The 17,614-nt window shown below is 40.8% G+C and overlaps 1 protein-coding gene across 1 annotated transcript in view; it reads left to right on the top strand.

Annotated features, from left to right (window-relative positions):
* The window catches only part of dscaml1 (Down syndrome cell adhesion molecule like 1), a 113,821-nt gene that overhangs the window by 57,684 nt on the left and 38,523 nt on the right, over positions 1 to 17,614 (top strand). The gene's annotated exons all lie outside the window — the stretch shown is intronic.

Genomic DNA, 17,614 nt, shown 5'->3' with positions numbered 1-17,614 from the left:
CTAATTTGTGTCTGTGTATGTGTACGTGTTGGAGTAGGGGGCTGGTGGTGCTGTGACTGAATAATTGAAGGGTGGAGGCAGCAGATGGTCTTTAACCCTGAACCCCAGACAAGACAACAATCAATATTTAAGCAGAAAAGAAACGATGCATTGTACACATGCACACACAGAGGCCCGCGTGCACTATATGTAAACTCAGTGACACTTTCTTATGAGAGACAGGGCATGGATGTCACTGTGCATGATATATAGAGTTTGCTTTTCTGCATGTAGCGAGGGAATACATATGTGTGTGTGTGTGTGTGGTGTACATCCAAGAGGTCAAGACTTTGTGTAAAATGTGTTTATTTTGCAAGTGATTTTTTTCCACATCAGAGTGTCAGGGTGTAGTTTTTGTGTAATTGTGGTGTGCTTTCAAAAACGTATGAAAGTTGTTGTGTACAGGCACCGTTTATATGCAGATGTGTCATGATAATATCGTCCATGTGCACAGAAAGGAGAAGCACATCATGTGTTTTGAATTGTACAGACATTTGGTAAAAACCACAGCCAACCCACCCACCCACACACACAACCACACACACTCACACACACACACACTTCTCTCTCTCTCTCTCTCTCTTGCTCTATCTCTCTCTCCTTCGCTCGGCCACCAGTAGTGGTAATGGGGAGGGACCTGTCAGCTCACTTAATGCAGCTAATGTTTGCCTGCGCCTAGGGACACAAGCACAGAGACACACACAGTCCTGACACACACAGCGCTCCACTCTCTCTCTCTGTCACCACTCTGTCACATTCCCTCTCTTCTGCCTCCATCCCCCCTCCTTCCCTCCCCGCATCCCTCTCATTCTCTCCCAGCTTCTTCTCCTCTCTTCACTGTGCTGCGCCCAGGCTCTTAATATTCTTCAGTCTTGCTTTTTCTCACAGCGTGAAGCTTTTTGGGCAACATTTATTATGATCGCATTCATCTTGCATATTACTCAGAAGCTCTTGTTATTCCAAATGACCAGTCTGTTTCGACGGCAGTGAGAGGGTTCTGTTTAAAACAACAAAAGTCACATTTTACGTTAAACATTGTGGCATTATCCTTTTTCTAAATGCCAACAGAAAAAAAAATGTGATCATATGTCTTAATACTTGGTGACTGAGTGGCCCAAGGAGGCATGTGCTGTAGATTTTAGGCCTCGTTACTGAAATGTGTCATTTTTGTGGAGAAATATGTGACTTCCTCCATGAGCAATAAAATCCATCTTAAAAGTAATAGTATTTAGGCAGGCTAAATTCCAATTGCGGTCTCTTTTAGCATCCTGTCCTCTCCCTTTTCTTTACTTTGCACAGCAAATACAAAAATCTAGACGTTTTGACTGCAACACTTTACCTTAAGCTTGTAATACCACTATATTCATGCTCCTGTAACTGAACATAAACAAATACAAACCAGTGAAGAGTGCATGAAACAGCTACAAGGACAGGCTTAATAAAAACAAATGGCTTATAGAGACAAAAAATACTTCTGTGTTCTTTCTCTCTTTTCCCTTCACCCTTGTTGCTGCCTCACTCCATCTATTCCTCCCTATGCTCTGTCGCTCTGATGAATATCACCCAAGCAAATCAGAGATGCAGAGGAATCTCTCTCTCGCTCTCATTTCTCACCCTCTTTCCTCTCCCCTTATTTCTCCTTTCCTCTCCACCCTCCGTGTTTCTTCTGGTCTCCCTTCTTTCTCTCTCTCTCTCTTTTGACTTGATTTCCTTAACTACCTTCCTTTCCTCCCCCTTGCATATGTGGACCTCATTCTCTCTCATTATGATGATTTGAGGTTCAGCTTCAGTTGCTGGCCCATTAAAAAACAAACAACAGCAGCAAGCCTTGCCTTTCCTTATATTGCACTCAGCCTCATAAGATGGCCTCTGCTCTGCATACTGCATTATAAGCTCGACTACAAAAATTGCCCATCTGTGCTGTTCTCATACTCCAGTATAATATGTTTAAATATGGTCGTGCAGCAGAGATGGTGGTACACACACACATGCTGAATGACCTTGGCAAATGCCACCTCTTGCCAAACTGCCATATCTCAGTGCCAGCCCTTCATGAGGCCTCCCACTCTTTAGGGGGAGTGCTACATGGCTGCGCGGGGATTGGATGCTGGACTAAGGGGAAGAGAGGGGTTCTGTTGTAAAACACACATGTTGGTGTACGGACAGGGATCTGGAGATTTCTGGGGTGTTTCTCACAATCTTGCTCTGCTCTGTAAGACTGGGTCAATATGTACTTTTAATCAAAGTTCATCTGCTGATGTGCTTGGCCCGTCATTTACAGGAGAATTTCCCAACCATTACTGCAACCATTTCAAACACAAGCAGCTGTAATCTAAACCCATGTCAGCATAATATTTTGAGTGTGTTTGCGTTGTTGTATCCTGAGCTGGACTGAGGGAAAAAAAACAATGTCATGATGTGATAGCACCTGTTAAATTGGTCTCAAGTGAGATTAGAGGGTCTGGTTTCAGAGATGATGGGATTTAACAGTATTTGTTTGAGTTGCAAGACAGGCTATATCAGCCAGACTGAGACACAGAGGATGGAAAGATAATGGACAGAGTGGAGAAACATATGAAGTTAAAACATGGAGGAATAAATTATAAAAATAGAAATAGATTTTTACTGTAGCAGGTTACAGGTTTACAGTTGTTTCATTTTTTTAAATTCATATTTAAAATGTTTGGTGTTCAGTGTGTGAACTTGTCTTTGGTTGAAAATGTTCAAACGTGATCACGGCCTCTTTTAGCCATGTGGACTTTTGCGTGACTACACTGTGTTGAAGTATTCAGTCATGCAATACAAACTCCACCTCAAGCTGTACCTTTCAGTTTGATAATAGAATCAAATGTAACCAGGCCTTGTGAACAGTGAAGTTTATGCCAAATTTAAACATGTTCCTTAATTCTGTGCATATATACAAAAATTAATCAGAATTCGTTTGATGGGTCTTTGTCCCTTGTGCTTCTCTTTTTTACCAAATATGGAGCAAACACCTAATTGCCATGAAGAACAATAAGTTAAATTCCCAATTAAAACAATCAGCAGTCAGTTATCTTCCAGTATCACGTAATTTCAGCTCGTCATAATCTCATTATTTGAGTCAGGATAAATGTTGCCCTTTCCCTGATTTTTCTTTGAAACTAAAGTATCTGTTTGTTTTTCAGAATAACATCCAGTACTAATCAGGCTTCATAAACATGCTGCTCAAGACCAATAATATGTTCTTAGAGTTGTTCATTCTTTTTATTCTTTTTATTCTTTTAAGATAGAATTTAAGGGTAAAGTGCTATAATAGACTACCCCAGTTTACACCTCACAGTGTAAAGAAAGCCTATTGATCCCCCTGACATTTGAGCAAATCAGAAGCTAAGGAAAATGTTTGTAAATGGCAAGGTTAGCAGATACATTCTTGGTCTTGTGTAGACATGAGAGCAGCAGCACATTGATTGTGCCAAATCTGTTACATTCAATAATCCCCAAACTCGAAGTCCTTAGCACTTCTAGGTTCTGTTTGAGACTGCAGAGGCCTCCAGGGTGGATTTGATTTCTGAGTCTTAATAGAGCATATTCAGAGTGACCGAATATGCTCTATCTGTCTAATCTTTCTCCTGCTTTAGATTTAGAAAGGCCACATTTGCTTGTCGAGCCCTGATTAGTGGGGGAACACAGAATCCATTCACGCTCACATCCACAGCTACGGCTAATTTAGAATAATCAGTTAGACGAACAGTAATACTGCTCACCACTGCACCACTGTGAAACCTGTTACATTAATCCCTTGTTTTGCACATTAAAGTCAGTTTACAGATATTTGTGAAAGCTTCTGCATTTATCAAAATGTGTTTTGCAAAGACTTGTACCTCTAAAGGGAGCTGTCATATGAGTCAGTGTCAGTTGGTGTTGAAGGGTACAAATTTGAATATGGAAAATTTGGGGGTGTGAACCAAGTAGACCTTAAATTTATTGCTATCTTCTGAAATGGTTTCTGTTTATCCCTTAGGAAAACACTCAACCCTAACTCTGATTAGAGGTTTCTTCCTGTTCAAAGGAAATATTTCCTTCCCACTCTAAACGGCTGGTGCACAGAGGGAAAATAGTTGCTTTTGTCTATACAATTATAAATTTTGGATCTTGTAGTGGCCAAAGATAACTGTTGTTATTGTTTTTTCATATTATCAATTGAAATGAATTTAACTGAATCTATAATTAAGCTGCTACTGCTTAAATTGCACAGGCACCTGGATTTGGAGCTTTTTTATATAGATCATCATGACTCTGTTATAGGAGTGTAAGCATAATTTTTGGGGTGTCCTCTTTTAATAAGATCCATATTTGTTCCCCATCCTACACCTTAATTGTCTTTATTTTACCTCTGTGTTGTTCTGTAAAGACCGTTCTATAGCTGTTTGCCACTTTCTGTACTTGCAGATGTGATTTAACCATAGCAAAGCCTCAGAGAAACCATCTTCTCACAGCGACTTTGGACTGTTTTCCTATTAAGTATGCTCATATCTAAAAATCATACCAGGAAATGCTGGATCAGCTGGCTAGCTGACTTCAGTGTGCGTGCAGGCTGTGTGCAGATGTGTGTCTGCACATACATGTTTTTACTTGCTTGCGTGTGTAGCTCTACATATACTGAGTGAGGAATGTTTGTGTGGCAAAGAGACAAAAGCATTCCCAAGGAAGAGATAGAGGGAGAGAAGGAAAGAGAACATCTTCATACATGAAAGCGGCAAGTGATGGAATCTTAACTGGACTCTCAATACTCCCTTTGAGCATCCTCCTCATCTTCATCCTTAATGTGATCTTTCTTTCATCTATTTCTCTTCTCTTTTCCCCAGTTTGTCTTTACTTTTTTGTTTGTTTCTTTCTCTCTCTCTCTTCATGTCCCCTCCCCCTTGCTGAGACAGTGACACTGGGCTTAAGTGGGACAGAGTGTAGGGGGGCATTGAGGCAGAAGAGACAGAGAGACAGTCATGAAGGGAGGGAGGCAGGAAGAACCGCTCCTGCTCTGCTGTGGCTGTGCCCTCACCCCACACCTTCCCCTAGTGCCGCTTCCTCCGAGAACGTACCTCGGGCACTCCTGGACCCTCAGGCCTCCTCGCGACATCTGGGGGACCCGCTTTTAGCATGTCACCACTACTCCACTCCAATCTGCAACATCTTTCTCTGCAGCTCTTTTGCCTCCTATCATCCTTTATGTCATTCTCCTGCTCTGGCTCCTCCTCCACATCCTCTTTTGGGTCTCTGTCACCAAGATGCCCAGCAACAGTGGTGAGGGAGCATCATCACGGTGGTACGGGCAAACGATGGGGGTTGGAGGCCATGGAAAGGCATGCCTAGGAGAAGGGCAGGCCATCTCTCTCCCTGCCTCCTTCCCTCCTTCCCCTCCCTCCCCCGTTCCTCATGCAAGGTGCACTCATCCGCACACAGGCCTTGCTCCCCGGTGACCCCCCTGCTCCCTGAGATTCAGTATGTGTCACTGCGCGCTTGCTTACACGCTGTGGCACTGTAGTACTCCCACTGAGGACAACATGGCTTTACAAAGGGCAAGGCTTTATTGATTTGTGTGAGAGAGTTTATCACATGTGTGTCAGCACACTCGCTGTTCTCCCCTTCTCATGTATACAGAGGGAACACTGCAGGCAGTACCGTATGTGTCCGGATACACATATGAATATACAGTACATTGTTGTTGAATTTACACAAGCACACAATGGAATCAAGTTCAATATCTAAACAGAAAGTCCAAGTGGTGCTTTCAGAGGATCCATGATCAGTCTTTTCCCTGTTTGCCTTGTCTTCCCTTTCATAATGTATGACAATCAAACAAAAGCGACCGGCGTGTGAAATTAGACCCTTCATGCACTGTCGTTTTTGTGTTTTCCACGGCAGAAATAAGGTCACGCTGTAGTAGAGTTTACTTTGCGCTGCTGTATGTGTGTTTATAATGCATTAGATATGCCCTGTTATCATTCTCATGACTGGTGAGCTTGTCTCAATCTATTATCTATGAGACTAAATAATTAAAGACAAAAGCAACACAAAGCACCACATGTTGACAAGTCTAGCGTATGTGTTTGCATGAGTGTCAGTGACCGAATTTAATCTAAGATAAATGCAGATGAAGTCTTTTTTGTGGTTGTGTGTGCTGTGTTTGCATGTGTGCTCTGACATGCAGAACCATCATTTTAAGAGGAAAAGACAATCTGAGAATATGACGATGGTTTTGTCTTAGTCTGACTTTTCATTGCATTCCTTTATTGTTTCTCTTCATCCAGACATACGTAACTACTCCCATCTTGCTGCTTGAATATTTATGGCCATTCCAATTAAGGTTTCTTAACTGTGTTAGAGGCCTTTAACCATTGCAGAGGGTAGTCTGAGATAAAGATGTGGGGGTGGGCTGATGATAAAACAGATTCTCCTTCTCTGTTTCTTTCGGTTTGGATGAATGCATATTTCATTTCCTTTATTTGTTTTTCCATCTTCCTTTCTCTTTTTCTATTTCTTTAGTCCCAAGCATGAGTTGTTCAGAGAGGGTGAGGGGTGTGTGGGCGTATGGGGTGTCACCTTCTAACAACAAATATAGAAAGAGAGTGAAACAGAGAGACAGCAGCAGGAAGAGAGAAGTATGGAGAAACCAAGGAAACAGATACTGTGAGAGGGAAAGACAAAGAAAACAGGAGACTTGGTGGTGGTGTTGGGGAGGGCAGCAGCTGGCATTTGACGGTGAAGCATGCTTTTTTAATGAGTGCATTAGTCCTCTGAATACCTATCCTCAGATCACTGCATCACATTGAACCTGGAAAACAGACTGAACAAAGGAAGAGAGGAGGATGCGAAGGTCAAGGCTTGGGGCTGAAAAACCAGAACACTTGTAGAGAGATAAGAATAGAGTAAATGTGTATCTGTGCTTCCTCTTCAATTATTCTGCTTCTAGTAACTGTGTGTGTCCTACACTCATGCAGAGTCAAAGAGGCAAACTCTATAAAAATTCACACAATTCTTCTTTAATAACCTTCTTCTGCTATTTTGACACAACCTCTCCCCAGTCTTTTTTTTCAGTTTTTGTCAATGATTGACTCAAAAAAAAAGTGGCAGTAATATGTCGTCCTTGTAGGTCTTTCTATGTCTGGCTTGTTCTCATAGCACTTAACTATTACAGACTGCTTTGAATGTGAATAGAAAGGAAATAGGAGCAACCATCATTCATTTCATACTAGAGAGAGCAAAAGGGAGAAAGGGGTGGGGGGGCTCAGATAGGGAGAGAGCCTATTGTTGGTACGTGTAGATTTCCCTTTGTCAAACACATGCCAATTCTTAAGCCCCAACAGAAGAGAGGAGAATAGGAGAATGATAGCAGCAGAGAAAAAAGATGAAAGGAAAAAGGGCGGGTTGGAAGGCGGGAGTAGAACAGAGGGGAGGGGAGCAGTATTGATTTGACACTAAGGGAATCACACCACAGCGCTGTTCATTTTCATTTATCTGCCCTTGTAATGGGTGTGTTAATATGGCAGGTAGGGGAAGAGGGCAGGAGGGGATTTAGGAGGATGCAAGCATTTTATTAGAATTCAGTCTTTTTTATCCTTCCCCTCTGCTCACCAGAAAACCATCCTGCATACATGCACATGTGCACATACCACATGCATCTACAAACATGTCAGGGTGAAAAAAGTAACATTTTAATACTTCCCAAATACTTCCCTACAAGACACAAAAGGGAACATGTTTGCCTTGTATAAAAGCCCTCAGCTCAGTGTAAAAACAAGAAGTAAGTATTTTTAGCACAAAACATAAGCCAGAGCTGTTTATTACATGTGTGCCCTAATATTGGAAAACAACGGTCATAAATTTCTTAAATGAAGGTAATATTAAAACAAGACTATGTGCCATTATGTGTTATTATGTAAATATGTTTGTGTGAGAGATAACTAACTAATCTAAAAAGATACTGATACTGAAGGATGGCTGTTGGAGCCGACACATAATGCTTTTAAATGTGAGTGAAAGTGGGGTCAGGGTGGTAGTTACATGTTGGGTCTGAATGGATAAAATAATGCTTTATTTTGTGTTCATGGTTGTGCTTTCTTGTATGTCTAGCTCTACTTGAGATTTAGGTAGCAGGAGTGAGGACATTAGTAGAAAATATGGACAATTTTAGCGGCCTTTACTTTCACCCAGGCAGCACGGTGGAACAGTTTAAATCCACTGGCTAGCTGGAGCTTTTCTGTATGGAGTTCAGCATGCTATCTCTGTGCTTGCATGGGTTCTGTCTGGGTATTCTGGTTTCCTATTCTGAGTGCTTGTCTGTCTCTCTGTGTTTGTCCTGTGATCGACTGGCAGCCTGTCCAGGATGTACTCCGCCTCTTGCCCTGTGACAGCTAGGACAGACTCCAGCCCCCTGTGACTTTGAATTGGATAACTGGAGGAAAATGGATTGATTTACTTTCTAACCCAGCTTCTAAGAGCTGGCTGAGGGTTCTTGGTTTTAGAGTATAAATTTCAATTGGGTTGGGTTAAGTTATGGTTATTGTTAGGCGTAAGGGGCTAGGAAAAATATGTCATGTCAATAAGGGTTCTGTGTGTGTGCGTATGTGTGCTTGTGTGTGTGTGTGTGTGTGTGTGTGTGTGTGTGTGTGTGTGTGTGTGTGTGTGTGTGTGTGTGTGTGTGTGTGTGTGTGTGTGTGTGTGTTACGTGTGTACAAGGAAGAAGCTTAGATACAGTATGAGCAGCTCAAATGAAATAGCTTTTAGTAGACCTTCCCAGTGCCTCCTTGAAATCAACCATAATGGGCCCTTGGTAATTATCAAATAAATTAGCCAGGGGAAAGAGTGGGAGAGCAGGAGGAGAAGGGGGAGGAAGAGGGAGGGATCAGGGCTGACTCCTTTCATTCTTTTTCATTCTCATAGCTGTCTTTGCCTGTTAAAACGCTTTACCTAAATTTATATAATTTTGTCAGACAGGCATCTTGGTGTAATTTAATACTTTTGTTATGCAAATACACGTTGGTTTTTATTGTAGTTTAGGGCATGTTTTCTTTCTTTATTATAGTGTTCATCAGCTGAGATGGATTGATAAATTAAGGATTAGCACGCCTCCAGTAGGATAACAGGTTAAAGAAACCATTGATTTTCAGCCTTTTTCTCCCCAAACCCATATTATTTAGGAGTTAAAAATACCTGACATTTCAACAAACCTATTAGAACTTGTAATATTTAAATAAATACGCATGTGTAGGGATGAAGTGTTGATTCTTAAATGGTACTTCTAATGTGGATGGGTGGTTAAAGAATCATGTGGTCATGAGATGAGTGTTTGGAGATGAACTGGGCAATATCAATGGACAGTGTTGTACACTATTATTTTATTGCTCAGAGACAGTATTCACTATAGGTAGGATTATCAAAGGAAAGCACACTGTTTGATTGTGACAATTTTGGGCTCTAGCAACAGAGCTGTCCATGGTGCTACTTCAGCTACTATTTGAGAGCATTGCAAAATGTAAGTATGCATTGTTCTGATCTGATATAGTGACTCGATATTTCTTCTTGAAGATACCATTTGCACTGACTTGTGTATAAATAAATTGGCTTTCTAGCTTGTTAAAAAGTCTCTACACACTGAAGGGTGCACAATGTGAGAAAACCCTATGTTAGCCTTAATCATAACCCATTTAAACATATTTTAGACAGACATGCTTTGGCTTTACTCCATCGTAACACAAATATATAGTTCATAGTTTGCAAGAAACAGATACATGCGCTCATAAAATCATGGGCTTAATGGGAAGCCGAGGAGGCCTTTCACACAGGTGCAGTTTTAGCCTTTGCATGCTTTTGCACTCCTGTTTTACTATACTCGAGAATATTTACTTCTACACTTCTGCTTGTTTAGATGAATAAAGAACATCTTCTCCAAGTGAAGCAGTTGGGACTAAAGGGCATCAAACCAAATTAAATAACACACTGTCTCTTAATAGTGGTAATGGATTCACGGTAACAACACTGCACTGGCTTAGTAATATCTACATTTTGGAACATAAGAATTTTTTCACTCCAGTAATAATGTGTCTGCAAACCTGGATAGCTCCATAAGTTTTTTTTGACTAAAATATGGTTATATATTTTTGTGTCTGTACACTAATAGGGGGTTTGCATTCAAAAAAGATTATTTAAATCAATATATGATTGTGTGCAGAGTTTTACACTTCATATTGAATTAACCCTAGAGCCATTTTTATCTATAGTCCCCCATTTCCAGGCCCCAAATTAGGCCAGTTATATGCCAATCATGTTCAAGTGAATGATGCCATCATCAGGCTGCAAAAGCAAAATAAACCAGTATACATTCATTTTAGCACTAATCAACTCTGGAACACCAGTAAGACTGGAAAACCACAGAAACAACAAGTGGCTGATCGCAGAATTATCTCCATTTCAAGAAAAACTCCTTCACATCATCTCACCAAGTCAAGAACATGCTCAAGGAAGCAGGCATATCACTGTCAAAGTCGACTGCATTTATGAATGCAAACACAGAGGACTTACAAGAAGGTGTAAACCGCTGGTTACACTCAGCAACAGGAAGGCGTGATTAGACTTTACCAGAAAACATCTAAAGGACTCTCTACAGTTTTGAAAAAAAGAAAAGAAGACAAGATTAACTTGTACAAGTTGTGCGACCACAACACATCATCTGTCAGATATAGAGGAGGCAATGTTATGGCGTTTATGGCAGCCTGTGGAACCAGGTCACCAGTGTTTATTGATCATGTGATTGCTGATAGAAGCAGCAGAATGACTTTTAAAGTGTACAAGGCAGTATACTCTGCTCAGATTCAGCCAAATGCTACAAAACTGATTCAACAGCGCAAAATGGATAATCATCCTAACCATAAGACAAAAGCAATCAAAGAATTTGTCATGGTAAAAAAAATAGGATACTCCTCTATGGACAAGTCAGACAGCTGATCTCAGCCCAACAGATGATGCTTTTCAGTTATTAAATAGAAAAAACTGGAAAAAGACTCAAAAGCAAATGGAGGAAGTCGCTTCAAAGGCCTAGCAGAGCATCACAAGTGAGGAAACACAGAATTTTGTGATGCTCATGGGTTCATTGAGTGCAAAAGATTTTCATGCAAGTGTTAAAAGCAATCTTTATATTTAAAATTATGCTAGTTTGTCCAGTTAATTTGTAGCCTCTGAAAATGGAGGACTGTATAAAAATATCTTTTTTAAAGCACACGCCTAAATCCCTGGCTGTGACAACACATACACACAAAGTAGACATCTTTCATTGTCACTGTAGCATATGTGACAGCTTATGTGTGTCTGAAAGAGAGATTGACCATTAAAAGTAGCATTGTAATGATGGAGGGTAGATGGAGACGAATTGAATGGAGGGAGTGGAAAAGAAAAGGAAGATAGAAACGAGAAGGTAAATCAGGAGGAGGTGAATAAATAAGGAATGTGTAGGTGTACTCCACTGTCTGTTCATTGCTGCAACACGCTGTAGTGAGGATACTCACCACAAACACACACTCACAGTTTGTTGAGTGCACTTTGCAAATGTGGATTGTAAGACAGTGGGAGTAAGAATAGTGTAGCTCGTTAGACAGATTGTGAGTGTCTCTCACTGTGTGTGTGTGTGTGTGTGTTAGTGTGTGTCTGTGAGCACATGCATTTGTGAGAAGTCCATTTGCGCAACTACTGGCCTGCATTGTACCAAATCTGCAATCCATTTAGCCCAAAATCTGAAAGGCAAACCTCGATGTTATGAGTGTTTTTGTTAACTAGTGCAGCCTAAAAAATAAAGTGACAGGATGCACAGAGAAATGTGGTGAACTCCTCTGTGGCCTATAGCCTAGACTTGTGAATCAATTACAGATCCATTCAGCAGTTCCTTTCCTCTCCTCTGATCTCGTTTGCCATCATTTAAATGGCTGATTTCGTTTTTACCTCTAATGAAGGGTACCGTGCACGCACACACACACACAAAGACACACACATAGACACACGTGCACACAAAACTCACATGAAACGCACACTTGCACGTCGCTGTGTGCTACCGCAGCGCCCCCTACCCAGCTGTTATCACGTGAGTGCACGGGCCCTAGCAACAGCGAGCGAGAGAGTGAACAAAAAAGAGAGATCCTGGCGAGAGCAGGGGACAGGGGAATGGGTAAAGAGAGGGAGAGAGAAAGAGATGAGAGGGAGGGGGGAGCTGTGGAGCATTAATAAGTGATGAGTCCAACAGTGTGAATTGCTGTTAGTTAGCATTGCTGCAGCGCCGCTTTCATTTGCATGGCAGCACCAAGAACAAACCCCTTTACTTACGCCATTTCCTCTCTCGCTCTGTATCTCTCCGAGTCACTTTTTTTTTCTTTTTCCTGAACCATTTTATCTGTTTCTATCTTTTCCTCATCTCCTTGGTCTAGTCAACATCTCAAAATATGTATATCTTTTCTTAGGTACTTTTTAATCTTTTTTTTCATATCTGATCTGTTCGTCTCCTTCTCCGAGCCTCCCCTGTGGCTACAACATCACTACATTAACATTATCATTTTTTTCTTCACTGCTTTCCTTTTTTATGAGCTCTTATGCTACCGTTCCTTCCTCCTCTATTTGACAATAATTTGTTGAAAATGGCAGCCATATACTACTGGAATATATTTAGCATCACCTTTCCTACATCCCTTCATCTTCTGCCTCCAACTCCTCTCCCCTTTTCACTATATCTTAAAAAAAAGAGGAGTGTCCTCTCTCTAGGGGAACTTTGGGGAAGACAAGTGATGCTCCAGGGCTCCTTAATCCTTTTTTCATTGCCCCCCCCTGTCTCAGCATCTCGTTATTTGCATGTATGTGTCTGCCTGTGGAATTTTTGGCATACGTGCGCATACGCTCACACAGAGATCTAGCAGCAGCTTCTGCACTTGGCTTGACTTGATGCCTCAGGCTGATCAGCTGAACTGATTCCATTACTTACAGACCCCCCTGAAAGAGAGGAGCACAGACTAAGAGGGAAAAAGGCAGAGACAGAAAGAGGTGGAGGGCAGAGGGGAAATGAGTGGAAGAGAGACTGGGGATGGAGAATAGATGCCATGCAGAAGGCAGAAAAAGGGAAAAAAGAGCAAAAAAAGGGAAGAAAAGGTTGGAAAACAAGGAGGAAGTGAGAGGATTTTGCACCTCCCTTGGGTGTAGGATAGACCTCAAAATTCTCATCCAGCTTCCTACAGTAAAATAAATAAATAAAATACAGACACAGAAGCACATACAAACACACACTCAAAAACAACATCAACAAACTCCTGGAGGCGAAGGCAGACTAGACGAGAATTGATCTCCTCTCCCACAAGGAGAGGCTTGCAAGGAAGGAGAGAGAGAACGGGAGATGGAGAAAGATGTAGAAGAATTGTTTTTACCCATGTATGGCTCTCAGGCCTGTAGGCCCCTCATCCTTCTCACTCTCACTCCCTCCTGTGTCACTCCCAGCGGCATGTTTCTCTTTATCTCCCTATCTCTCCCTCCATCAATCTCCATCTGCCGTCTTCCTCCCTGTAGGTCCAGACCCTTCCGCTACTCCACTGCCTCTCGCCGTCGCTGCCTGTTTTAGGTGTGTCACATCTCCAAAGACAGCAGGGAAGCAGAGAGTGGCTAGAAATTAAATATCAGTAGTGAAAGAAGAGGAAGAGTGGTAGAAAGCTTTGGTCAGTGCAGTCAAGGGGAAAATAGAGCATGTTTTTTTTTACATTTTCTGTTTTTATCTTAATTTTACACACTGGATACACATTTAAATCACAGCATTGAAGGACCAAATGTCAGCCATGATCACCATGTATATAAAAAAAATCTTTTTTAATGCTACCAGCTACAATGACCATGACTGGAAGGCAGTTGAAAAGGAAAGAAGATATGTGCATGCAGGTTGGCTTGAAAAAGCATATTAATAATAAGATGCATAGTGAATGATAACTTTCAGTTTTTATACCATGTCCGCTTTTAATCTGGTATACCACTGCAGCCCTACTTATGGAAGATGCTACAGCTGGACATCTAAGGGGATTAAAAGGTAAATTAGGCTTCTCAAAAAAGCCATCTGTTAGCATCCTGTATATGTCCTTGAGGTTTTTTCTGTTTAAAGTCACTTCAGGTTTTGAAGGTTTTTTTGTTTTTCTAAATAGTTTTTAAAACATAGAAAATGTCTGCATATTAATAAGAATAGAAAATACTGTTCATCATTACTGCTAAAACAATCTATAGTTAGTTTATGATTTTTTTCTATGTTAATTTCTAATTATTATTTTGGTTTGGTGAAATTTGATGTTTAATAATAATAATAATAATAATAATAATAATAATGGATTGCATTTATATAGCGCTTTTCGAGACCCTCAAAGCACTTTACAATTCCACTATTCATTCACTCTCACATTCACACACTGGTGGAGGCAAGCTACAGTTGTAGCCACAGCTTTAATGTAACATTTAATGATATTTATTAATTTACAGAATAAATTAATCGGTTACACAGAAAAAAAAATGATGCAGGATGAATTCTTTTCCTTGGATCCTTATGCAGTTTGAACAAGAGAGAAAAAAACACAAGATAAGAACAGAGTATAGAAAAATAGTGAGAAGGCTGGCATAAGTTTCCTTCACAGTCAGCAGTGACAAGCTCCTTTTCATTAAGGTCCCCTGCATCACTTTCCTTTCCTCCATTCTTAGCCATTTCTTACTCTACCCACCACTCTTCCCTCCCGTCACCCCCCTCTGGTCTGTCTTCCTCTCTCCAGGCATGTTGTGACAGGGTGTAGCAGTGTGTTATACAGGGTTCTACTCACCAAGTGCATATTATCCTGTAAGGCTTAATACCTAGGTTGGAACAAAAGGGCAGGCTTGGAAATTATAGCTTACGTCGCTTAGCACTCAGCACAACAGTCTGACTCACATGAAAACACGCATGTGTGAACTTCATATATCCATGCAGATGCACAAGATGACACTGCCGTGTGTATGCATATTCAGAACTCTGACAGCTTAGTCACAGACACACAAAGATTTTGTAATGCCTCTTTCACGATTAGTTCAAATGCATTAAATCCTGTTTTAGAATTAACTGCCTTAAATAAATCACTCAATTTATGCCTGGTATTGACAAACAATCTGTAATTGGATGACAGTGTATAAGGCCCCAGACACACAGGCAAGTAGTCCTGGAAGTTGCTGTCAGTTGCTAGGTGAAATTGTTTGCAAAGACTGCTGCTGTGCACCTACTTGCATTTGCAGCAGTCTTTATTGTAGCAGATTGCTTTGATCGAGTGTTTTTGGGCAAGGCAGCATCTTGCATGAAAACTAAGGGCGGCCATAGTGATATGCTAGTAAGCATCAGGGAATACACCTTACCTACTGACCAGAGGTTGGAGAGGGTCACTGACACGTCTCTAGATATGTGAGACTGAGGCCTAAAGAAGAAAAAGTCTTTGTAAAAGGAATTTGTTCTATGTAAAAAACACAAAGTGCTCTGAGTTGTAATGGAAGGTACTGTGATCAGATTTCATCCAGGTGAATATAGCTCATCAAATAATGAATAAATACACCAAACAAGTTAAAACGTCATCTGAGTCTTCTTGTAGACTTCAACAACTCTAACAAAATGTTTGTTGACAAGTCTGTGAGCCGTGTTTAACTTATGTTTTTAAACTGTGTTAACAATCAAGATAACAAAAAAGAATTGATGGACAATTGCAAACAGGCCCCATGGACTGTATTTATTACCAAAGATTAATGCCAAGGTGTGACTGTGGTGAAGAAGTACAGCCGCGACTCTCCGCCATATCTCAGTCTTGTTAGTGTGTGTGTGGCAGAAAGCCAGGTCAGTCTTCTCTGTTTTATAAATCTCCTTTGGATGGACTTGTGCAGCCATAAAATGCATTGATTTTGTTGCACACATTGTGGTAGGAGACACACACACTCACACACACATAGACAGATACAAAGCTGGTTATTGATACTTAATACACAGTAAACATATGCATATACGTATTATACACAGTTTTTCACCATTTGCCAGCCACAATAAAGGAATAAAAATGTAAACAAATAATCATTTAAATCATCTTGTCAATAAAATGATTATTAGCTATGTTCCTGATTAAAACTTTACAATTTAAGTGTTTAAAAAACAAACAGTAGCAATAAAGTTTTAACACTACATTAGCTGTTTTCCATAAACCAATTGATTTGCTTGCACCCTAAAAGTTTCTAAAAAAAACCCCTAAAAAACAATAATAATGCTGTGCTACGACTAGGCGCTGACCTATTGCTTGGAGCATGTGTGTGTGTGTGAGTGAGTAAGAGTGTTTTTTGTGCTTGGCACATATTTCTAGTATTCAACTATTCAATGCACCTGCATTTTACTAAAGCTCTCTCTTGTCAACACTGCAAAGAGATATTGAAACATCGTGTACGGCAAACAACAGTCACCATGTTCTTACACTCACATACACTCTCACACACACAGACACTTGCACAAATGCACGCACACACACTGTAATAGCATTCACATAACCAAACAATCTGCAATCTACTACAAACTCTGAAGTGCACACTGTCTAAAATAACCCTTTGGGGGGAACAGAATACAAAAAGACTCAGAGAAGCGGAAAGAATGAAACACTGAAATACACTCTCCTCATCTCCTTTCCTTCCTTCTCTTTTTCTTCTCTCTCACATACACACATGTGCAGATACTCTGTCTATTGACATGCAGATAAATCACAGCCAGTCCAAGCAGTCACTGATGTGACATGAAAATGACGCTAATCTGCTGTTACCATAACACGCACCGACACATCAATTATTAACGCTTACAATAACTCCCCACTCTCTTTTCTCTTTCTTGTTCCTCTCAAATGTCTTTTTCCCGTTGTGTACATCTCACTAAAAGAACGGGACAGAGTCAGTTAAAAGCACCCATGTGTTCGGGTCTTTTGATGACATGTATATTATAGAAGTGCTTTTTATCTTCCAAAAACTGTGATTTTTTTCCTTACAGATATGCTCAGTGTTGGTGAAGCTAGTAGCCCCAACTCTTCAGCAGCGCACATATGCTATATGAACAAAAGCTCTGGGCCACCTACCCTTAACACCTACAGGAGCTGCTCAGCCATTAAAACCCTTGGCATGAAGCTGCTAGTGCAAAGTTTTTAATGCTGATGTTAATGCCAGAGCAGGTTTGGATCTCTGCAGTTATTGATTTGGTGACTTTTAAATACTTTGTCTACACTGTAATTGAATGCAGCCTGACACTTTGAAGTGCTTCCTAAACACTTCCACTTTACAATAATACCACTCACAGTTGATCATGGAAAATCTAGGGTGGAAAACCGACTTGTTTGGACTGTGGCATCCTATTACAGTGCCACACTCAAATTCAGTGAGCTCTTTGGAACAACCCGTTCCTTCACAAAAACGTTTTTAAAGATAGACTGCTGTGCAGTGGCAATGGGACTGAAAACATCGACTTCAAAGACTAAGAGTTGGGATCCGATACTTGTCCATATAGTGC

Source organism: Astatotilapia calliptera, chromosome 14, assembly GCF_964374335.1.
Source record: "Astatotilapia calliptera chromosome 14, fAstCal68.1, whole genome shotgun sequence".
NCBI lineage: Eukaryota > Metazoa > Chordata > Actinopteri > Cichliformes > Cichlidae > Astatotilapia > Astatotilapia calliptera.
Note: the sequence above shows the minus strand (reverse complement) of the source record. Positions and strands in the feature narration are given on the sequence as shown.